The sequence below is a fragment of the Rhinolophus ferrumequinum genome, chromosome 2 (genome assembly GCF_004115265.2).
Source record: "Rhinolophus ferrumequinum isolate MPI-CBG mRhiFer1 chromosome 2, mRhiFer1_v1.p, whole genome shotgun sequence".
Classification (NCBI taxonomy): Eukaryota; Metazoa; Chordata; class Mammalia; order Chiroptera; family Rhinolophidae; genus Rhinolophus; species Rhinolophus ferrumequinum.
In genome coordinates this window covers 15,175,548-15,200,731 of record NC_046285.1, presented here as the reverse complement: position 1 = coordinate 15,200,731, position 25,184 = coordinate 15,175,548, and the positions used below count along the sequence as shown (strand labels likewise).

Genomic DNA, 25,184 nt, shown 5'->3' with positions numbered 1-25,184 from the left:
TCCATGAAATTTGATAGGTTGTGGGCTGTGGAGGTTGTTGGGGTTGGGGGTGGTAATTTGAATTAGAGATAATGGAGAACTCTTCAGTATCATTACAATCTTACAGATGACTGTGTTAAAAAGAGAAGAATCCAATAGACACATTTTACTTTGCTATAAAATAATAAGCTAGTACTTTGCTTTAGAAGCATCTTCACTATCTTAGATATAATTGTCTCCAATAGTATCCCTCATTTACATAATTCTGGATTTTCAACACTTGGAATAAGTACTAAAATTAATTAACACCTTTATAAGCAACTTTCATATTTGTTCTATTTATTTTAGTCTTATAGACACCTCATTCTCATTTTACTCCTATCTTTCAACCTAAGAACTGAGATTAAAGGACCAACTAATCAAAGGGCATGGATGGTGAGATTGTCAGGGAACTGGTATGATAGTTTTCCAGAAACTTAGCTAGAACCAGAGTTGTAAATGTCACTTCTTAATACTGTAAATACCAAGGAAGTCCATGAAAGGAGGAATCCAAGATTGCATCTTTCTCATGGCTGTCCTCATTCGCCCACGTATCCTGCTTCTATTTCCTTGTGCTCACACTCTAAACAACTGCATTGTTTAGATACACTAATAGGGCTTGCTCTTTGTCTTTTATGGATTTCCTGAAAATTACGTATAACCAATGCATAAATCACGTTGGAGAGGTGAATTAAGAGAACTTTAATAACAATGCATTTGAAACTAAATGTAGCATTTTTTTTTTTTTTTACTTTTTCATTCCTATTTATTTTTCTCCCTCGGCTTAATGAGTAGGCAGATTTCAACTATTAAACATTAGATGAATTACTACAAGGGAGTAAACATAAAATTATCTTTATATTATATAAGGAAACTAAAGCAGCACATTTAATGTAAAGTGACTGGCAAACAATCTTGTTCCTGAGATTGTAACCACTTAAAACATCCTAGTACCAAAGGAAGTTTATTCTGTATATTTTGTTTCAATAAATTCTCGATTATTCAGGAACCTCTTTTCTATTATATGAATTTAACATTCTGTTTGTGTCTCTTTCATCTGCCCATTAACCATTTCTTTCCTCATTAAAAACTCCTTTGGAAGTGACAAGAAAATTAAATAGAGAAAATGTTTAATGTCTGCTTGATAACAATTATAAAGAAAGATCTCGGTTGTCCCTGAAATTGAGGTAATTGTACCAAGTATTACTTGAAACTATCTACAGATTTCTCTTTTGTGCGTGTGTGTGTGTGTCTGTGTGTGAATTTGCTTTACTGTGATCACATGAAATTGAGTTGATAAAATCTTTATATATAAGGTAATTCAGTTCAGAGGGAAGTGAGATGGCCTGTCTGCTCAGGAACATTTTTACATATTTCATGTAAGTTGTCTACAGTTAAGTATGTCTAGAGTTTGATAACTCTGGATATAGCAGAAAGAACATTGTTAGAAATAAAATATAAATATTAAGCACATTTGGGAATATAAAAAGCAGTTGTCAAATAAATCATTGATACGGATTAGTTGCAATATAAATGTCTATGAATGTTAAGTAAATGTATCAAGTATTTTTTTCAGGGTCTATATTTTTTGCTCACTGTCTCAACATGACTGCAAATTATGTATACTGGATGTTTATTTTTTAGTACATGTTGCGGGACTACATGGAGATTATCTGTGAGACTTTTCTTCTTTCCCCTAATATTCATATATAGATGAATATATATACATACAGATTCATATATATAATGTATATACACATTTGTATATATGAATATATAAACATATGTGAATATATATATTATATATGTATACACACACACACACATATACATGTAAATCTTCGCATAGGAATGTATACAATTCTGGAAAACATATTTTGGGAAATATGATATGGTCCCAAAAGAAGATCACCAGTCCACTCAAATTCACATTCACACACCCCAATACTCCCTTTTTTGACCACTACAAAGAGTATAATTTCCACTGCAAGCTAATTTGTCACTGCAACATCTGTTCTGCTCCTCAGACCATTTGGGACCATCACTCTCAAATTGACACATCCAACTAAAATTCATGGATCTCATATCATACACATGAATTTATTTTTTATTCATGATCTAGTCAACAGGTAATAATCTCTTATTAATAGTACTTGCAGCTTAAATGATACACTCTACTAATCTAAATTGTATAAGTGATTTAATAGAGAGTCCCAGGAAAAAAATGTAATATAGAGTTCAGGGTAGAGGCATATTTGCTCCTTACCATCTGCAGATACACTATTACAAAGCTATGTAAAGTTTGAAACATTTTGGTTCAACTCTTACTAATCGATAAATGCAGAGCGATTTCTAAGGTGGCATTGTGGTGTGTTATGAAAGTGGACTTGTGAGTTATTTACAGAGAGATGGCCTATTTCCTGTTTAACCAAGCATGTCATAAATATTTGAGGTTATTTAACTGTTCAAAGTACATAGCCTTGTTGCAATAACAACTAAGATGAGATTTTTAAATCAGTACTTTGTGGAGTTAGACACACATCCCAAACAGGTGTATGTAATAATCACTGTTGTTCGGCTTTAAAGGAGCTTTTGAAAACAGCACATTGTTCATTGACTTCTAGAACCTCATATGGAGTTTTACAAATATGAAAAAAATTAAGTAATATGTCTAAGAACATTTAAATGTTTGAAAGATACACATAATCCATAAACAGCTTTAGACAGCAGTGACACAAAATTTAAAGAGAAGTTTGTTGATACATAAAAATTCAGGGAATAAGTGGGAGCTAATGACAACTTCATAACATTCTAAAATTGTTTTCAGAAAACAGCAATTATTAATTTAAAAATAAATTAACTTTATTTTTCTGAGTACCAAAAAACTCTATAAATTTGATTTGTAATGTCTAAAATATATCCTTTGTCCCCATTTCTATAAGATAATATCTCCCATCTTCATAGGTCTGTTTTAAGGATTAGTCTCCTGTTTACAACAGCTTATTGGAAGAAAACTAAATGCAAATTTAAAAATCTTAAAAACCAACAACTATCAGAGTTATACTAGTGTCAATTCAAGTAAAAAATCTAGCCGTGGAATGTCAGAAATTTCAGAGTAGTTTCAAATGGGGATAATCTACCCATCAATACTACCTCCAAGTAAAGTTTGAATATAATTTTGTCTAGAAGGAAACAAAATATATGCACTCTTATACAAAAATATCCTGGACAAATAGTATGTTTGCCCTTAGGCACACAGATAGTAACCCCCAAACCATGTTTTGCCTCATGTTTTGGAATCTCAACAAATAACTGTTAATCGATGATAACATTGATTCTTCTGTCACCCTGTATTCTTAAAGGCATAGCTCACAATTAAAATAAAACAGAAACTCCATTGTGGCATATGCATTTAAAAAAAAAATTATGTATCAATACTAATAACTAGCATTCATTATCACTTTATGTATGCAATGCTGTTTTCTAAATATTTTACATGCAGTAACTCATTTAATTCTCATAACAACTGACTCAGAAGGTGCTATTATTAATAATTGAAGCAGTATCTGATATCTGCTTCAATATTATAAACAAGAAGTAGTCTAAAATTAATTATGCATGTTCAACCTCACAGAGTCTTTAATTTAAATGAAGTTGTGGTGATAAGCTACATTGGAGAATGTAGTTAAAAATTAAATAGGTTAGTTATGCTTGTTCTACACAACAGCACACTTCTAGTCACCATTATTTTAGGTCTGCTAATTCTCATCTAACACTTATTATCATCACAATATCTAATGTACATATTTTTTAAAAAAATCAAATAGGACAGAAGCGTTAAACAAAAACAGGCAGGTCCCTACTCCGCCTCCCTATTCTTGAACCCACTTCCCTGAAACAACCTCTTTCTTACTCTTTTATGTGTTTCTTCTGGTAATTTCCTTTATAATTTAAATGAAATGCATCCACATATAATTTTAATGCTTCTTTTTTTTCTAATACTTCTTAATTTGTGCATTTTAAACATTATCTAGTACATCTTTTTCCCCATATTTCACGATCGCATTCTTAGTAAATTAACAGTCAGAGTTTACTTTGATCTAACTAAGCAAGTTGTTCCTATGTGAGTCTACTAGAGAGCCACGTAGAATACTATAACATTTCCTTCTTTGTACAAGATTGTTCATTTTCTGGAATTAATAATTGCAGTTTTTAGCTTTCTAAATGCTTAATCATGTCTAATGTTTGATCCGTCTGAGATTTTTCCAGACATCTCTCTCATAAAACTCTCCATGGTTTTATCCAAAACTGAATGGTGTCTCACTAGACTTATGACTTTTTTCTGTCACTTGTTTATGTTAGATCTCCTATTTCCTACATCTCACTTTATTCTCCTCCTAGTTTATCCTCTTCTTAACTGAAGACTTCTCTCCAGAAAGCACATCATAATAGAACTTTAAAAACATCAAAAACCAAAGAAGAGTTACTATGATGTGTTTTGTGGTGGCTTGTCCATCTTTGCTTTTTGTTTGTTTTCCTTGATTATGCTGGGTACTAGGTGGGCCCTTTCAAATTGGAGAATCATTTATTTCTGTTATGGAATTATTTTTTTTTTTTATATATAATGCTCCATCTTTGTTTTCTCTGCTCTCCTTTGGAATTGCTATTAATCAGAAAGAGGATCTCTTAAATTGATCCATTAGGTCTCATATTTTCTAATTCTTTGTTATTTTCTTTCCAACTTTCTGGGAAACATCATTGATATCTATTGTCTACCAATGCTTTTAGAACATTTTTGTTTTTTCACCTTAAATTGAATTTCTGAACTCTTTTTTTTCTGCTGATATTCAAGGAGTTTCCATAACTCAAAATTTCAAGCCAATTTTTCTGACGTTAGCCAACTGCTTTTTAGATCATGCATCTGCAGCTCTCAATACATAGATAAAGTATTAGAAATCCACACAAAACTCATTGTATTACAGGTGAGGAATCTGAGACCCTTAAAGCTATCATGAGTTAACCAAGATAGTACAGATATTTAGCAGTCAGGACTTATCTAGAATCAAATTTTTTAAATCCATTTTTAGTTAGTTTTTTAACTTAAAATATTTCACAGAACTGTTAGGAAATTTGAGAAAATATAGAAAAATAAACTGCAGAACAAAGTAAAATTAGCACTACACTTTAGTGGTTACATATATGTTTTAATACTTCATATTCAGCTCTAGAAAACAACACACTAATTTACAAGTTTATATAAAATATCTCTTCTACTCTCCATGAAATATCTGGATGATTATTTACTCATTTACTTAAACAAAATTTACATACTGAATGCCTACTCAAAGAAAAGTATGGTACTAGGTACATGGGGTATGAGATATAACTCTATTAAGATCAATACTATATATGGCTTCTCTTTGGATCATTAGAAATGGTGATCCCTCATTAACTTGCTCTTTGCCATCTTGTGCATCTTTAATTTGTGCTTAGTGACAAATTAATAAACATTTCTTAAAATGATAAACTATTTCTACTTCTACAGATTTATATTGAGAATAAAATCATAACCTCACGTCAGTTTAACCAATTGGGTTCATCTTTAATAGTTAAGGGAAAGAGATACATATGTTTTCAGAGTTATAAAGCTATATAATTTGTGACTTGTTTTGAGTGACTTCAGATATTGGACAATTCTGCCATTTTTTTGGAAAATATAAAAGGAACCATATGAGACAGAAGACTGAGATTATGGTTTAAATCTATGTGTAATACTCCAAAAGTCTTTCTCCTTGAGTTGAGAGAAAAAGGGGAAAGAAGCTTTTATTTTCATAATAATTGATAATATGGAGCAGACAAACCTAGCTCTATCTTCCTAAAGTTTAAGGGATATGGGACATGGAAGCTTTATCTGGGTTTGAGCATTAAAAAGTAAGTTAAAATACATCTGATAAGAGATTGCTATCCAAAATCTATAAAACAATTCATACAACTCAACATCAAAAAATTAAATTAAACAATCCAATTAACTGATGCACAGAGGACCTGAATAGATATTTCTCCAAAGCGGGCCTACAGATGACGGGTAGACATATGAAAAGATGTTCAACATCACTAATCATTAGAAATCTGCACATTAAAACTACATGAGATATCACCTCACACCTGTCAGAATGGCCATCATCAATAAATCAACAAACAACAAGTGCTGATGAGGATGTGAAGAAAAGGGAACCCTTGTGAATAGTTGGTGGGATTGCAAATTGGTGCAGCCACTATGGAAAGCAGTATGGAGGTTTCTCAAAAATTGAAAATGGAACTACCTTATGACCCAGTAATTCCACTCCTGGGTATTTATCCAAAGAAATCCAAAATTCTAATTCAAAAAGATATATGCACCCCTATGTTCACTGCAGCACTATTTACAATAGTCAAGATATGGAAAAAAACAAAATGCCCATCAATAGATGATTGGACAAAGAAGATGTGGTACATATATACATTAGAATATTACCCTGCCATTAAAAAAATGAAATCTTACCATTTGTATCAACATGGATGCACCTAGAGGGTATTATGCTTACTGAAATAAGACAGACTGAGAAAAATAAATACCGTATTATCTTACTTATGTGTGGATCTAAAGAACAAAATAAACAAACAAACAAAACAGAAACAGACCTATAGATACAAAAAACAAATTGATGGTTACTAGGTGGGAGTGGGGTTAGGGGGCTGGGTGAAGGGATTAAAAAGTACAAATTGGCAGTTACAAAATAGTCATGGGATGTAAAATATAGTATGGGAAATATAATCAATAATATTTTAAAAACTATGTATAGTATCAGATGGGTACTAAACTTATCCGGGGAATCACTTTGTAAATTATATAAATGTCTAATCACTACACTGTACACCTGCAACTAATATAAAATAATATTAAATGTCAACTACAATTAAAAAAAAAGTCACAGGGATATATAGTACAGCATAAGGAATAGAGTCAATAATTTTCTAATAATTATATACAATGTCAGATTGGGAATAGACTTATTGGGGTTATTACTTTGTGGGGTATATAAATGTCTAATCACTATGTTGTTTTGTACACCTGAAACTAGTAAAACAATTTTAATAAAATATAAAAATAAGAAGGACAGAAAAAGTAAGTTAAAAAAAAGTAAGTTGACCTCCTACGAAAATGGGATTCTATGAAAAAAATAGTTTAAAGCAGTTTATCTAAATTAGTTTTCAAAATTTAGCAAATTTTGTGTTGTTTTCACTTTATTAACACTAATTCAATTCCTAGAGTTTTTCCTGAATACTTTTTGGAGATTTAAATTATTCCCAAAAGACATTGACTATTGTACTTAAAATTTGATAATATTTTCAGAGTGGAAAACTTTGCAGCTAAACATTTTGATTTTTTTAAAACTTTTTTAATTAGTTTCAGGTGTACAAAACAATGTAATAGTTAAACATTCATCATTTATATCCGTCACACAGTGATAGCTCCCCTCCCCCCATCTACTACCCCTCTGACATCATATACAGCCTTTACATTTCCACTGCCTCTATTCCTAATGATGTACTCCACTTCTTGTAACTATATATATATATATATATATATATATAGTTTTATATATATATAATTGTAGTTGACATTCATTATTGTTCAGCTTCAGCTTCAGGTGTACAGTGCAGTGATCAGGCATCTACATCATCCCTGAGGTGGTCTCCCTAATGAGACAAGTGTCCATTGGATACCCTACAAACTCTTTATAACATTGTTGATTACATTTCCGAAATTGACTTTCGTATCCCTATGGTAATCTTGTGGTTACCAACTGTGCTTTCTAATCTCCTTACCTTCCCCCTTACCCTCACCCTCCCTCCCATCTAGCCTCACCCAGGTCAAAATGGCTATCATCAGTAAATCAACAAACAACAAGTGCTGGCGAGGGTGTGGAGAAAAGGGATCCCTCGTGCACTGTTGGTGGGATTGCAGATTGGTGCAGCTACTATGGAAAACAGTATGGAGGTATTTCAAAAATCTGAAAATGGAACTATCTTATGACCTAGAAATTGCACTCCTAGGTATCTATCCGGAGAAATCCAAAACTCTAATTCGAAAAACTTTATGCACCCCTATGTTTATTGCAGCACTGTACACAATAGCCAAGACATGGAAACAACCCAAATGCCCATTGGTAGATGACTGGATTAAGAAACTGTGGTACATTTATACAATGGAGTATTACACAGCCACAAAGAAGAATGAAATCTTACCATTTGCAACAACATGGATGGACCTAGAGAACATTAGGTTAAGTGAAATAAGTCAGACAGAGAAAGATAAGTACCATGTGATCTCACTTATATGTGGAATCTAAAGAAAAGAATAAATGAATCAATCAGAAACAGTCTCAGAGACACAGAGGAAAAACTGAGCATTTTGATTTTCTAAGTGGGGGGAAGAAAGATAGTGCCTGAGTTTATATAACATGGCAAAACCTTAATTTTTATAGGAAAATTCCGTTTAATTTTATACTCTTCAATTGGAAGTTCTAATGGAGAGAGTACTTATCATGAATAGTTTTTATTTCAATTTTGAAAAGAATGCTTTGGATTTTTCAAATGTGTCCAAAGGTAACAAATTTTAAAGATGTATGGATCGGTAGACATACTCAGTAACGAAGTAGGTAGGCATTCTTTATGTATGCTGACATCCTTAAGACAGAATAAAAGTTTTTAAAGAAATTTTAATAAAATTTTAAGAAATACTAAATAATCCTTATAAAGCAACTCCCTAATTATCTGGCTAATTCAGTAAGAATCTTCATATGCCCAACAATTTATGCACGACAATATTTTAGCTTCACTATTCTTCACAAGGGCTGCAGAGGCCTGGCTTCACTGGTGACTCCCTACGAACCCAGGAAGACGTGTCTCAGGCTCAAAGGCTTATTATAAGCAGGACCTGCCAACAGCATGATGCTCAGCTTCCAGTGAGGAGCTGTCAGGGCGCCGTCACATGTAGTCTCATTCCTGCACTATTTTAGATCCCTCTTGTCCTATGCAAAGCATCTCCCACTTTTATTTTAGGTTCTCTGTCTCATAGAGAGGAAATAATATTTGGCAGTTCACTAATTTTATTGAACACTAAAATAGAATTGACTAGCCCTTTGTAATCTAGTTTTTCGAGAAAATTTGAGACAATGATCATTTTTTCTCCTCATGTTCGTTTGTATAGAAATTATTTTTCACAACGTAGATATTAGTCCAACTTCAGTTCTCTCAAAAAGTTAATACGTTTTGGAGGATTATGTAATCAGTGCCTAAGCATTTGCTATAAAACAGTTTACTGTTATTTTACATTGCTGCAAAGAAACTGTCGAATCAGCTACAGGTTGGTACCACAGGTATAGGTGGGTATTACAGTAAGTTATACTGTGGTATCAAGCAAAAACAAAACTTCTATAGCAACACAAGATAAGTGTTCTAAGGCAACACACAACCCTGAAAAAATCATGACTCATGAAGGCATTACATGGTAAGGGGACTCTACTTAACACAATCATTTAGGTTCCGGAGTGTAGCACATATGGCATCTTGACACAGGCTTCCATGATTACAGAAACAATAAGAACAATCATGATTTGGTTAATCTTTATAAAAATTGTAAGTAGAAAGATTTAAGTTCATTTTAATTTTTTGATGTCGTAAACATGCCTTTAAAAAGATGGATTATTGAATGTTTACGGCATCTGACTTGTAAAAAAAAAAAACTACAAAAAAATTGAATCATTAAATTGTGTACCTGTGTTCCAAAAAATAAATAAATAAATAATCATGAATTAGCTTTGAAAGATTTTGCATGGAAATAATATCTGCTCTTTTTTTAATCCAAAGAAAGTCACGGAAATGCCTAACTCGAACAGAGTAGGGAAGTGTAATCCTACCATGGCGTTTGGAGGACAGACAACTAGAAATGCTCGGAGAATAACACTAGTCACTGCTAGACTAGCCATGCAAGAAACAAGAAAGTCATCATTTGTTCAGAACATGTGCCCCTTCCTTGATGAAAACTTAACTTCGTAAGGTACCCAAATGGTTCCATAACTTAATATGCAGTTTATCATTCCACTGTTATAAAAACCTGTAGTCAGTCCTTCCCTTCAATTCATTGCTGAAAAATAATTTCCTTGTTCAGAGGCCATGTTATGCATGATAACCTGACATAAACAAGGCATACAGTACTTGCACGGACGGAGCGGGGTGGGGGGGGGTCTGGCAGAAGCATAGTGGGAAGGAATAAAATTTATTTCCAGAATGTCTATTACAATAAGGACATATCACTTTTCCCTCCCCCATGATGAGAGGAGTTCAATATAATTATCCTACCCCCAACTTGATTGGATGGACCCCTCATGCTTTTGCCTTGTGTTGCTGGTTGAGCATCATTCTGTGCTATGGGCTGCCTGGGCTCTTAGCAGTACTACTAGATCTTTAAGCCCACACATAAGTCCTTTCCACCTGGAGCCAACTGTGAAAGCTGTGGGATGGTGGAGGAAGATGATGAGTGACATCTAGGTCATAGGTCAACACTGCCACCTGTTTACGAAAAGCCTCCTATGTACCGTATTCATTTGTAAGTATTCAACTAGGGCACAGATATCCTCAATTCTGAATTCATTTCCTGCCTCTTTCTCAGATTTTCTTACCACGGATTCTTCAAAAGTCTCCCTTCTAATACCATACCCCCGGTCCAAATCCATCCAACACTTTAGCTACAATCTCTGAATCAATCTTGGTCTATACCCCAAATCATCTCTCTTTCCAGGTAAAGAAGACAACTAGTAGTACCATTCGAAGTTCTTCCCACAGTAAGGATTTACTTTCCCTGCTGTCCTGTATAACATTCTTGTGTGGGCTATAAAGGAACAGCAGTCCACTCCCAACCAACACCAGTATATCGTGCTAAATATATATCAGGCTTAGCTTTTGCCTTATGTTGATTGATTATGAGAAACAACTCAGGTGACCAGATGTATGGATTGAGGGGGGTGGCAGGGCAGCAGAAATAGACAGATCTTGAAAGGAAGCTATATGCACATGGAACATTTTTGTGCTTTCAGTATGTGTTTGAGCCTCATCTTGCTTTCTCTGTACGAATTCTGCTTGGTGTCGGTATGCTGCTGTGCACACTAACTTTATGACTTAGAGGATCAAGCATCACACAGCTCTTAATGGTGGCATGATTTGGGGAAGAATTTAGGTACCCTTGATCAGAAGTTCAATCACTCCTAAACCCAAGTTGCAAGATAGAAACTGGATTTCAAAAGGAGATTAATTTTTCCCCAAAGAGGCCATTGCTTTTCTATAAAGCCCTTATTGGTCTATGCAGTGATTCTACTATCAGAACTTTCCGGAAGCACCATACCACAGCCCATTGCTACACAAGTGGATTTCCTCGGTCACGTAACCCAAATAACAAAGCTGCTTAGCACTGCAAACTGGATCGGTAGGACAGCCTTCTCTTGCTCTGGGTCACACTCAAAAGAAATAGCATTATGGGTAGTTGGTAAATAGAATGAAATAGCTTTCCAAATGTGGTATATGTTTCCTTCATTATCCAAAGACATCCAATAGGCAGACAAATTGATGAAAAATATAGGTCAAGAAGCAACCACTTATTTTTCTTTGGCAAGAATGTACTGACATGACCAGATCCCTTCAAAATTTAGGCAGAGGACTAAATTTTATGGGATTTATCTCTCATGCTTTGAAACACGTATGCCTTACAGAGGCACCTAGAGTAACTGCTGCTTAGTGCCCGCCAAGAGCTGTGAGCACGATTTCAACAATCTAGTGGACCAGAGTGTGGACTTGGTGACAGTGAGATGACCAAGATCCCACAGGAACAAAGACAGAGAGCTGATGTAGCCCGCAGGTAAAACAGTGATTGTGTACGACCATACCTACCATGTGAAAGCAAGATTGTTCTGCTATTATTCTTTTACTGGCGAGAGAATAATGCATTTGCCAGAATAGTACCTGCTTTCATGTGCCAGGATCTCTGTTGATTTTCTCTAGTAAGAAGATACTATCTGGAAGAGTCTTTAACATTTAAATCTACATCTGATTAAGTGTACAATAATCATTGTCGTTCTCAAAGACCTATCTCTTTTCTGCACAGGCCAGAAAGGTAAGTTTAATGGCGATAAGATAAGAACCCAATGTATATTTCAAGTCCTAGAAATTGACTCATGTTTTCACAGAGGTATGGTATTTAATTTGATTTTGATTTTATGTAGAGTGGCAATTCTAATTCTATTATTTAAAAAGTTCTCATTCAGTAGGTCAAGGAGACACTGTGTTGCTCTGCAAATCATTGATTCAACTATGCATTCAGTAACTGGGAAGATTGCCACAAGTTGGATTTTTGGGCACACTGGCAGATGTACTTAGGGTAAAACTATCATTTTACTGATGAAACACTGATGTAGTATTCTGATCTCAAAGTATTAGCAATATCAAATGTCTGCATTTCTCCTTCTTCAAATAAGACATCTTGATAAATAGGCTTCCTTTAGAGAAATAGTTGTAGTACCTAAACTTGATGGTATTGCGTGGTCTGTTTCCACAGCTACCTCGCCTCTCCTTCAGTTATGGGGCTCCTAGCCTATGTATTGGGTGAGGGCTCATGATCTAGCCACTGGATGATGGACCATGACTGCCCCACGCATGACTCAACCCAGGTCTCTTACACCACACTTAGAAAAAAATTATTTTATTTAAATTTTAACTGAACGTGGCTAATTTCACAACTATTTCAACCTTAGGGAGTTATGATCCATAAGCCACAGCAAAATGTCCCAAGGAGTCCGTTGACTACTGTGAAAACCATGCTCAATGTTTGTCTCTGGTAGTTAACTGTTACCATTTGGTCTTGGCCACTCCGTGACCCTATTGTCTGTGCTGCAAACAGGGGGCTAATTGCAATGGTAGCTCTTCCTAACTTCATCTGTCGCCTACAGAGAACAATGCTTTTTAAGGATGTGGGAGCTCCTCTTTACAGTATAGTATCAAATGCCTTGTTGAAGGAATTGTCCTTTGGGCCCTTTCAGGAGATAAAGTTGGAGGATGGGTGAGTATTATCACCAATGATCAATCCACTCAAACATTTGAATCCCTTTACATCAGCACTGCCTAATAGAAATATAAACGCACACCCCAGATGCAAGCCACGTGTGTACTTTTAAATTTTCTAGAAACCATATTTTAAAACACAGTAAAAACAAACAAACAAAAAAAATAAGTGAAATTGTTTTTAAATTTGTATCTTGTTTAACCTAATATAGACAAGATATTCTTTCAATATGTTATCAATATAAAATTACTTTTGAGACAGTTTACATTTTCTGCACTGTTTTACACTTAAAGAACATCTTGATTTGGATTAGCCACATGACAAATGCTTTATAGCCACATGAATTCCTCCCTCTCCATTATACCAAAGAATTTCTGGCATCTACATTTTCTTGACTAAACACATCATTGAGTCTAAGTTTCAGTCAGTACCAAGCACACAGCTAGAACCACTTCCAGCTGCTCCAACTAGCCCTTTGATTCCAGAATCTGTTCAATCCAATCATATTATAAATGCAGCCACTTTAAAATCATTTTTCTTCTTTTCTCGTCTAGCACATTTAGAATCATAACCCATAGATATTCTTCAGGTTTCTATTGATATAAATTAGCAAAATCTATTAAGCCTTCTGTTCCTGGGTTGGGTATGTTAGCTGGGACATGTTGGGAATTGAATGTGATCTTTTCTCCAGAGGTGATTAGGAGAGAAACAGTGGGCTGTGAGGTAAATGGGTTTCCTTGAGTGGGATAACTGCCTCAAGGTCTCCAAGCAAAGCAGATCCAGCATCATCCACCAGGAACAAAGAACTCTACCTGGTGGGTCAGTGGACTTTGGGGGCTGGAGTGTTCAGAATGATCAGAACCCATCTATATATTCCATTCCAGTTTTCAGTTTTGTGCACTTCCACAGTCAGTGTTCTAAATTTTCATCTGAGAGCCCCAATCCACCACTATTGAGTCATATTTTCAACTACAGTAGCCCTGAGGCTGTAAGTTAGAAGAGAGTTTCTATGCCTCTGATAGCACCAGGAACCAATAGCTTAAAATGCTGGTATATCACTTCTCTAAATGATGTTTTGTCATCAGAAGCATGCAGCCCCCACACATAGTCCTTGTATTCTTCCTTAATGGCGTAATAGCCTACTGCAGAAACCGTCTGGACCACCAAAACCTTGCCTCAATTGACACTCCATTATATGTGATCACAGGTGATACATCATGGTACCGTTTTGTCACTTTATCTTAAAAAGAGCCAGAGTCTTATTTTCAAATTCCATTCACATTCCACTCACTTTGAATCAAGCAGGTGAATTAACAAATTCCACATTTGCATCCTGGAGGTCCTGTGGCCGACAGCTAGCATCCACTGCATGCTGTGCCTCTCTTTCTGAAATTTGATCAAAGATTTGGAAGAAGATGGATTTGAAGGAATCAGAAATAACTCTAGCTCTTTTAATTAAGAAAGGGATTTAATACGGGCAAGTGGGTGGTTCCAAAGTCATGGGAAGGAGAAGATAAGGATGTCTCCATAAATAACCCATAGAAACAATCAGCCCAAGAAGTTCATCAGAGAAGCTGTTATATCTCATTTAATCAAGAAATTATATATCAAGAGGCAACATGGAAATGAAAAGTCTTTACGTTTAAGGCTTCCAAGTCTGACAGTGAGCTAATAACTTTATTATTTCTGAAAAGGTAAAATATGTCCAATTCACATGCACTGTGATGACTTACATCTAGTGGACACTTAATACTGTTTGTGTGACATTATTTCATATAATCCTCATGACAACTTGGCAAAGTAAGTTTCATTATCTCCATTTTGTAGGTGAGGAAATTGGGTCAGAATCAAATCAAAAGCAGTTTTCTTGATTTGCGAAAAGTATCAAATCCAAGGAATCTGGCCTTTATTCTCAGTCACTTCCTATACCAAGGTAGTGGTTATCTGTAGTGAGCTTCATGTATTATTAATACTTGCAAAGTCAGCATGTATCAGCTTTCAAATTACCACAGTTATCCAATTAACCCACGGTTACTTATATAGCCTTTAGTTCTCTTCAGGAGCAGGCTAATGAATTCCAGTATAAATGATTATACAAGTGGGAAACAAAGGTCATGGAAAAAAAATGGAACACTTCGTAATAACTGTTACATAAAGGGCTTTTTATTTCCCCAAAATCAATTTTAAAGATTGAGTCTCAGCAGCAGCCTATTTTAATGTTAGTGCTATTCAGTTGGTTCTCATAAATTTTTTTAAAACTAATCATAATGATATATCAATTTCATAATTTAACAGATAAGAGAACCACACATATGTAGTAAAAATATAAAAACATGAATGAGAACGATTTATATCAACTTCAAGATGATAGTTATCTCTGGGAAAGTGAGGTGTTGAAAAGGAAAAGTGTGCAGCTAAAGCAATATCTATACATTTTTGTTTCTATTTAAAAGAGAACATAATACAAATATGGCAAAACTTTATTGGTTATGTGCTATATAAATGAGTGTCTATTATTTTGTGTAGTTTTCAACATGTGAAATATTTCGTAATTTGAGATTAAAGAGCTTTAAGAAATTAACCTTAATTTTTATGTAAAGGGGGTCAAATACATGGTGATGGAAGGAAATCTGATTGTGGATGATGAGCAGACAATGTGATATATAGATAATGTATTATAGAAATGTACACTTGAAATCTATGTAATTTTACTAACCATTGTGCCCTCAATATATTTAATTAGAAAAATAGTTATTGTAGTTCTCTCAGATTCCATTCTATAATGCAGCATACTTTGTTATATGTCTTATGCTAGCATCTGCATTTAAAAAATAATGTAGAATAGAACCTTGAAAAAGCACCCTAAATCGACACAGGTATTTTAAAATAAAACCAAAAGAATAAGAATTTTTGGCCAATTAAATCTTATAAAATATACTTCTGATGTGTTGTGATTTTAATGTTCATTCAAGTTAGACATACATGATCTCAGTTTTTAACATCAAATCTAGAAACAAATGCCTGAAGCTGATTTTTCTGTTAAAAAAAAATGAAAGAGGCACTATGACATCAAGAATATGAAGAACAACATAAAAAACTGTCAACAATTTATGCTTTTAAATATATACAGCACATAATTATTATGAGTAAATAGAGTTGCTCATTATCTTTTTCAAATGCAATTTATATGTTTTCAGTTTTACAAGAACTGGTGGAGATACACAAAGTCTTTTCACAAAGAACTGTACAGAACTAAATTACCATTTCTAGCAAAGGGGTGTGCGACAGAAATCCTCATTAGTGAAAATGTTCTGAAGAGAATCCATCAGACTATTCTCTCTATAAATTAATAAAGACATTAGTCTAACTAGAGACTGGACACCTTAGTCACTACAGTCTGTAATGTACATATAATGTACATTTAGTTTTAACCTATTTATCTTTTATCTATTTCTATCATCTTAAGTTTCCATTAACGGCAGTAGTTGGACAAGAAGAAAAGATGCATAAGGAAAAATTCAGGATTTTATTCAATAATTTATGATTGTCTTTATCTTTAAAGTAAAAAGGAGATAAAGAGGAGTTTCTGGAAACTAATTCTGTGATTACCATTTTATTGTTGTCTAATAAATTTCTCTAGAACTTAATGCAAATGGAAGAATTGGAATGACTGTGTGAACTCTGGAAAAATAGTTGAATGGTTATTAAGAGTTTGTAATTGATGTTTAAAAGTGACGAGGTGAATGGTCAATGCTGAGAAAACGTTAAAATAAGGCCGCCTTTCAATTACGGAAGTGCATCATGTTACACAAGTAACTATAACTTTCCCATTACTTCTACTGCCAAACATAAATTAGACATTTATGTAGATATATCATGGAGTATATTCTATGTGTGAAAGAAAAAAAAGGATAGTTGTAAGCAATTATCACAATCAACCAAATTAAAAAAAAAAAAATTTAGGGATTACTTAACCAGAACATGAAATTAAAAACCTATAGTGTATTTTTGGTATGGAGCTAACATTCTTAAATATAATAATTACTTTAATGTTTTATCAGGAATAGGTAAAATAGCTTTTTACATAGACACCTGTATTCTACTGCAACTAAAACTTTTTTGGTGGTCAAAATCAACAGAAAATTCTATTCTTTGAATTTAAAATTGCTATAAATCTTCTTTCAGACAAATGATAATTTTAAACAGAAATAATGTTTAAAACTACTCAGAGTGGTACAAATGTGTACATTAATAAGCTTCATTTATTTAAGCAATTCAAGAATGTCAACAAATTTCTAAAAAGTGCTTATATTGAAGGTTTTAATGATTACATAAATAATACTTTCTCAATACAGGTAATTTAGAAAAGAAAAGCACTAAGTAAAAGTGAAGTCATCAATACCCAACATTTTAATATGCAAGCAGTTTTCATTTTCTACCTGTAAACATAATGAGCAAAGTGCACTTAAAGAGAATTTATGCACACATAGACACACAGACACAAAAGGAAAGTGCAGAATTTTATTAAAATTGAAAAAGTAATTAGGACTTAAACAAAAAAAACTACAACTTAGAAACAGTAATATATGTTATGTTCAATAAACTGTTTTATGTTTGTACCTCCACTCTAATTCATGTAATGAATCAAGCATTGACTTTAACACCATTTCTCTGATAAACATGGTATGATGACAGGATATGAAATCCATCATTTCACATTTGATTTTTACCTGAATTATCTTATTCTTTGTGTAGAACCCATCTTGTCATACTTATGGTTTTCTCATCCTCCACCTTTAAATAATCTGACTCTGATAACTCTCATTTGTCAATGCTTTATGTGTGTGTGTGTGTGTGTGTGTGTGTGTGTGTGTGTGTGTATGTGTAAATATAAGCAGTTCTCCAACAACTCTTTCATGATCTGTAGTAAGATCTTCTATTTTACAAATAATATCTGCTGTGTTTGCTTTGGATTACTGGATTAGTTAAGACAGATCGACAAAGACTGATTCAAAGAGTAGCGATAGGTGCTAGATGAAAGAGGGGAGGGATATTTGAGGGCGATATATTTATAACTGATGATTTTGTTAGTGAATGTACTCCTGTTGTAACACTCACTTTCCTGTAACCTCAGTACTTTGGGTACTCAGATACGGAATATAAGGATAATAAGTACTTGCTATTTCTCATTCTTCTGTTTTGGTGTATATATATTATAACTTAAATATTTTTTAGACATACTTTTTCATGGAAGTTTTAATAATGTACTATGTCCTTTACACTGGTACTTACTCAATAGTAGTCTAATTAAAATTGAATGAGAGTTTAGGATTTAGCACTTGCTTAAAACTTTAGGACTTTGCAAAAATAATTCATTTTTAAGATGATGAATACACTAAAACAGTCAATTGTTGCTTTAAATTCATGTAATACATGAGTAAAATGCTAATAGAAATCCAGTTCTTTCTAAATATTATCAAAATAGAGTTATTTGTATTGTTTTCTCAGGCAACGTTATTATACTGACAAGAGAAACTATTCAAAGCAATTAAGGTTCATTAAAAATGTTGGTAATTTAATAAAACCCTGAGACTGTGACACCACAATAATAAAAATGAGCTGCACTAGTAGAATCTAATAAAAAATATACAGCTTTATGTTTCCCAGAGGGAGCTCATAAATGGTAAATATGTTAAATCTCTGATTTATAGGCATTTAGAAACCTCTTAACTAGCAAAACAAAGATAATATCTTATCCTTCATATGGCAAGTTCTTTTAATTTTTAAAGTAGAATATTTGCTTTTTTAAGAATAAATAATTGTTAGAACAGTATTTTTTTCAGCTAGTCAAGTTGCTTTAATTTTAAGCAAGGTGTCCAGCTATATAAATAGCAACTCTATTACTATAAGCAAATTTATGAGACTTTCCAGGAAACCAAGGACTACATATAAAAGGTATTTTATGTATACATATGTGTGTGTGTGTGTGTGTGTATAATATATAATAAGAGATTCAGATATATTTTATACATATATATCTAATAAGAAATTCAGACATATTATAAATATATATAATATTTTACTACAGATTTAACAGAAACAAAACAAGTAGGAATTAGAATCCAAACTAAGACCTCTAGAGACCCTCAGCAACTGGCAGAGACAACCCATCCTACAAAAATAAATGTTTCCCAGAGCCATATATACAGCAGGAACTTCATAAATACCAACTGAAGGCCATAACCAACATTACTGACATTGGTTGACATCTCTCAGGCTAATGGTATCTAACTTTGGGGTGTACCCTTTCCACCAAATACATATTACACTGAGACTTTTTTCAATGCACTTGAATCTTTCTTCCAAATTGGACAAAATGATGCATAAATATAAATATTTTAACAATATCAACATTAATATCATTAGAGAGCATGCCTTCTTTCTCTAAATAATAGGGAGAAAAGCATGGAATTCATGTAATAAAATTAAATATGTAAAATCCAAATTGGATCTCAGAATACCTACTGTTTTTTCTCCCAGAGGTAGACTGGATTTGACAGATTGCCCAATGGCTCTCTAGAACGGCTACTCTGCTATACACACACACACACGAGTTCGTTAGGTTGCCAGTCTGTCAGGTGTATAACTATATCATATCACATAATTTTCATTTCTCTGATTATTAACAATTGGAGTATCAGTTTGTATGCAATGGTCTTTGGGAATTCCTTTTCTGAAAATTGCCTGATTATACACATTGCTTGTTTTTCTCTCGTAATCATTGCCTTTTTCTGTTGATTGTCAGAAGCTCTTTGTTGATTTTACACATTTCAAATATCTTTTCCTTTTACTCATTTGTCTTTTTCCTTTCTCCATGGTGTCTTAAACAGAAATCCTTCATTTTCATGTAAATCATACCATCAAATTTTGTTTTATGGTTTTGCTTTTGAATTAGTCATAATGTTAAGTCTCCTACATTTTTTCTAACAAGGTTTGCCTTCACATTTTGGTTTTTAATGTATGTTAAAGCCACTCTTTACATGGTGTTTTATTTTTATACATATAATAAGTTAGTTTACGCCACATCATCTACCATCGTCTGCCCTTTCTTCATTGGCAGCAACTTTTCATAGATCATATCTCCATATAGGCATGGGTCTGCCTCTAAGCTCTCTGTTTTATTACAGTAATCTTTTCATCTGTTCTTATACCAACACTACACTGATTTCATTGGTATGACTTTGTAGTCATTCAAATATAATAAGGCAAGGGCATGATTGTCTCTGTAAGTCATCCCATCCCTATGTCTATATTAAGATAATCTAGTCATGTGACCTTGAGATAAGTGACCTCTCTAAGGCGCAGGATGATGTTAATCGTACCTAATACATAAAATTGTGTGAGAATTACAGGATGATCATGTAGGCCTATCACTGACAAGTGGCTGATGCATCATAAGTATTCAATAAATGTTAACAATAAGATTTAATAATAAAAAAGAAAATAATCAGAAGGCACTAAGCCACGTTTCTACTCGTTAGGTTACAGACATTTTACAATTACACATTTATTTTACTTTAATAATATCCACTACAATCATTGGATTTATTTATCAATGAAGAACAATTTGAAAAAATAATTTTTCAAGTGTCGTCATGCCATTATTTATTGTTTCCAGAAATAGCCTGACTTCATATAAAATGGTTTCTGCTAATTCCATTTTACAACCTGACCGACACTGGCTCGAAATAAATTTTTAAATTGCCTATTACATTATCTTTCAAATAGCGTGGCAACAAAAGAGTTCAGAATTCCTCAATGAGAGACTCCAGAATTCTACAAAATTGTCAGGGAAAACCGGCACCTCGTTTCACTCTTCTTTTCAAATGAGTGATTCTTGACCTGGTCTTCCATACCCAGGTCCAGCTCCAGGACAATAAATCAGAATCCTCAGGATACGGTACAAACACTGGTATTTTTGTCTTAAAACCCCCCACTACATAAATTCTAATGTGCCAGGAGAGTAGAGAACCACTGATTTTCTAGGATGTCCAGGCCACAATCTCCCTCCTTCTCATATCAAGATCTGAGGCTTGCAACCATTATGAATCCCTGACAAAACGTAATATTTGTTAAATTAAAATTCAATTTTATTTATTTGTGTTCTTCATTGTCTTTAATTAAGGAAAAATGCCTTAGTTAAAAGCCAATAAATAATTTACTTTGATAATAATCAAAGTCAGAGGATGCCTGATCCTCACATTTACAAAATGTCATTTTAATTATGTAATTTGCATATGTTTGTGTGTATATATATATATGTATATATGTATATATATATGCATGTATGTATGTACATATACATGCACATATATATTCTTTCTTCTTGGATGACTTATTGTAAGAGATTCAGATATGATAAAGGTGATTTCGTAAATCACCTTTAATAAATTTATATTTAATAATTCTGGGTATTTCATACAATTAAGAGAAATAATGAATGTCCATTCTGAGTTCACTCGAGTTTTTTTGGTGTATGTCAATGGAAATGTATAAAGATGGAAGAACCTTAGCAAATTCATAGGGCTATTTGCACTTGTAAACTGCTTACTGAACAAAAAGTATCCATTTGTTTAAACCAAGGTCAGCCTTCGTTTATTACAGTAATTACTGCCTTTCAACTAGAGATAATGTGCTTGATTTCCCCAACATGTGGGAACTCTATCTGCTAGGACTCACCAAGCATGATTCAATAGTGCAAAAATTGACCTAAGACACGAGTCTTAGTTCTAGTTTTGAATTTACTAGTAGCTCATTCCTGTTTGTGGACATTTGTCCATATTCATTTTTCAGCTATTTCTTTTTTTTTTTTTCCTGTTCATTTAAAGTATATATACTTAAACAAGAAAGCTTCACATGGCTAAGTCGAATAAGCTGCCACTAGTATATGCGCTAATATAATTAGATTTGTTCATTTTCAGTTGAATTCAGTCAAACATGTGCATTGTTTTCACTACATATCAAGTAATTTGTTTGACTAAATCTTTCACTTTCTATCTTCTGGTTTTGGCATCATGTTGGGAAAACCTCTTTGCTAATTTATTTTCCAGTTTTCCTGTTGTTTTATCATCAAATACATATAATATTTTACCCCCAGCCAATAGGAATTATATCTACTATTTTTACACAGCTGTAGTTAACCATTCTTAATTAGAAGAATCGTGAAAAGCTCTTTGAAAGAAAACCTGAAAGTAATATTCATCATAAATAATGAAACAGTTTTAATAATTTATCAAGAGCAAAATAGCACAAATAATTTTTATGTGCTTGTCTCTTTGGACACACACATCTGTGTTAGTGATATTTGTTCTGTAATAAGCCCCCTAGACAGTAAAGTTCTATCGAAGTGAAGCAAAAAGAAAAAAAAGAAATTTACTAGAGACCTGCCAACTCTATGTTTATATTTTATTATTTTTTGTCAACCAACCATTGCCAAAAATTTGTAACTGACATACTTTCAATAATTTGTTTTTTAATCTTGAAAGTCATAAAAAAAAAAAACTGATTCATATGAATTGGCAAGCAGGATGTTTGGGGTATCAGTGATTATTTCCTAGAAAGGCTAAATACCATCTTTGCCTTGTCCATGTGTTTTATGACTGCAGTTTATGATGTTTAATCAGCTTGATTCTACTCTTATGATTGAAAACTCTTGGACTCTTGAAGTTTCCTATTGATGGTTGGAGCTGCGGTTACATCACATAAACATGGCACTGGGGTCGAAGTCACATTTGCAGACTTTCAGGTAAAGCACATTTTCTTAGCTGAAAATTGGTAGGTTCAAAAATAATTAAAAGAGAAGAAAATTGTGTTACAAAATTGTCATGCTTTGCATGTGAAAATGGTATCTAGTTTAATGGACATCACACTATCATGTGAAAAGTACAAATTCCTAAGAAATCAATGTTTAAATATCTATTTTACATACACTTTTATAGACAATTACAATAAAAATATAGACACACATGCACACACAAATATTGATCAACACTGGTACTGAAGAAGATTCAGTAATGGTGTTGAAGTTTGGCAGGTCAAAGCTCTAACTCCATCCCCTGGAGTATAATGAGATCAGCTTCAATTAAATGCAAACTCTGTGAGCTGAGCAATATATTGGTTCCCATGAAACTTGTTTTACAAAACTCATTTGCATTTATTGACATTTTGTCTAATCATGCTTTAAAACTTAAACCTTAACACACTATCTGCACTCCCCTAACATGTTTAGATTCAAGCAAATGAATATTACCAGGAAATCCTGCTAAGTTGAATTCCCTAAATACAGGTATATTGCGTTCAAACAGCCTAGACAATGTGGTAGGACTACTTACCATTCTTGATGTTGTACTATTTACAGATATCCAACTTTAAAATACACACATACTGAAGCTATTTCTCTCCTTTCAGATTTTTGTGATTCTCAGATAAGCAGAGCTCTGCCAAGAGTAAAACCTTAAAGAATAACTGTGAGGGTCAGAGCCTTAAGCAAAAGCAAGTGGAATAGCATGAAGCCCCAGGGCAAAAACAAGAGAGTCTGGGTAGAGAGGCAACCTCTAGGCAGGTGGCGGATTCATTATTAATTCAGTAAAAGCTAATCGTGCTCTTGTTAGGTGACTTGCTCAAATTGTCATAATACAGCATCCTTTCTACAAATTAAAAATTTTGTTTACGGTGACACCTATCGACATAGATACCGAATCATGAATTGCTAATAGAGTTTGCACTGTCTACCCTTGGGATTTGGCAGAGCCCATTTGTTGCTACATTTGTTCTCAAACATGGCTTGGCCACCAAATTTGTCTTTTAACTCACGAATGTCATTAGGCCTCTTTCTTCTGTGCCATATTGATCTCAATTCTCCAAAGTGTTCTCAGGTGTCAGAGTAGTTGTGTCTGTATTTTAAAAATGAGTTCCTGTCTCCCATCATGTTGAAGCTCTTTCTTCCATTGCCCCTGGAAGTCACTCTAACCGCATAATACACAAGTACTTTCAATATATACCTCTGACCATCTGCTAGATTGGCATGGTGCCTGATTACAAAAAAAGACCACTCCTCTTTCCTTTGCTATAGGTGCTAAACCTTCAGTTTATCCAACCAGCTTTCAAAATCCTGTAAATTATGGATTATCTTGGAAGAAATCTCTCTTGTGTTCAAGAAAAAAACAGTGGTGCCTCAAGCTTCTTTTCAAAGGGACCCATCTGCTAATTAAGAGTTCAAACAATAGTCTTATCTCCAAGTCCTCCCTTCAGAGTGACCTTCTGTTTAAATCTAGGAAATATCTTTATTACAAACCTTCCTAGAATACATAAAGATCAGATGACCACAAAAGCCCACAATCCCCAGAACATGGTTTCAAATAGATGTTTGAAGACTTAGTGAATACGTTTTATTTGTCACTTAACATAAATTATTTCAGCTTACTGAACAAAAGTCAGGCTTAATTTAGACAGAATCATGGGAATTCATACCATGGATACTTGGAAGGAGATTTATTCATTGTTTGCAGTTTTTTATTGATCCTCCTGCTCTTTGGCCAGCTGCTATTACATCCTTAAATTCAGCTTCCTAAGCTATTCGCTTTTTTTCCGACCCTGGTTTCATCAGGGTCGGAAAAAATAGGAATATAGTTTAGGGAAAAAAGAATAAAATGTGCATGAAACAGACCTCCCTCTAAATTGATTACATGGGCAATGGACAGAGGAAATTGCTTAGTATCTCTATGAAAGGGGAAAATATCTCAAAAGCGGGTGAGAGTTAACTTTAATATTTTTATCATATCCAGTATAGTGCTTAGCACTTAGTAGACAGCCAATAGATGTCAGTTATTTTCCATCACCTTCCAACTAAAAACAATGATAGGGCCCAAACGTATGTGGCGGTATTATTCAATTTTTGTATTTCCCAAAACTGTAGGTGTCTATTTCTGAGTATTGGAACACACAAAGCTATATA

The 25,184-nt window shown here is 33.6% G+C and overlaps 1 protein-coding gene across 1 annotated transcript in view; it reads left to right on the top strand.

Moving 5' to 3' along the window:
- Positions 1-25,184, top strand: part of ROBO1 (roundabout guidance receptor 1) — a 1,107,232-nt gene that overhangs the window by 601,688 nt on the left and 480,360 nt on the right. The gene's annotated exons all lie outside the window — the stretch shown is intronic.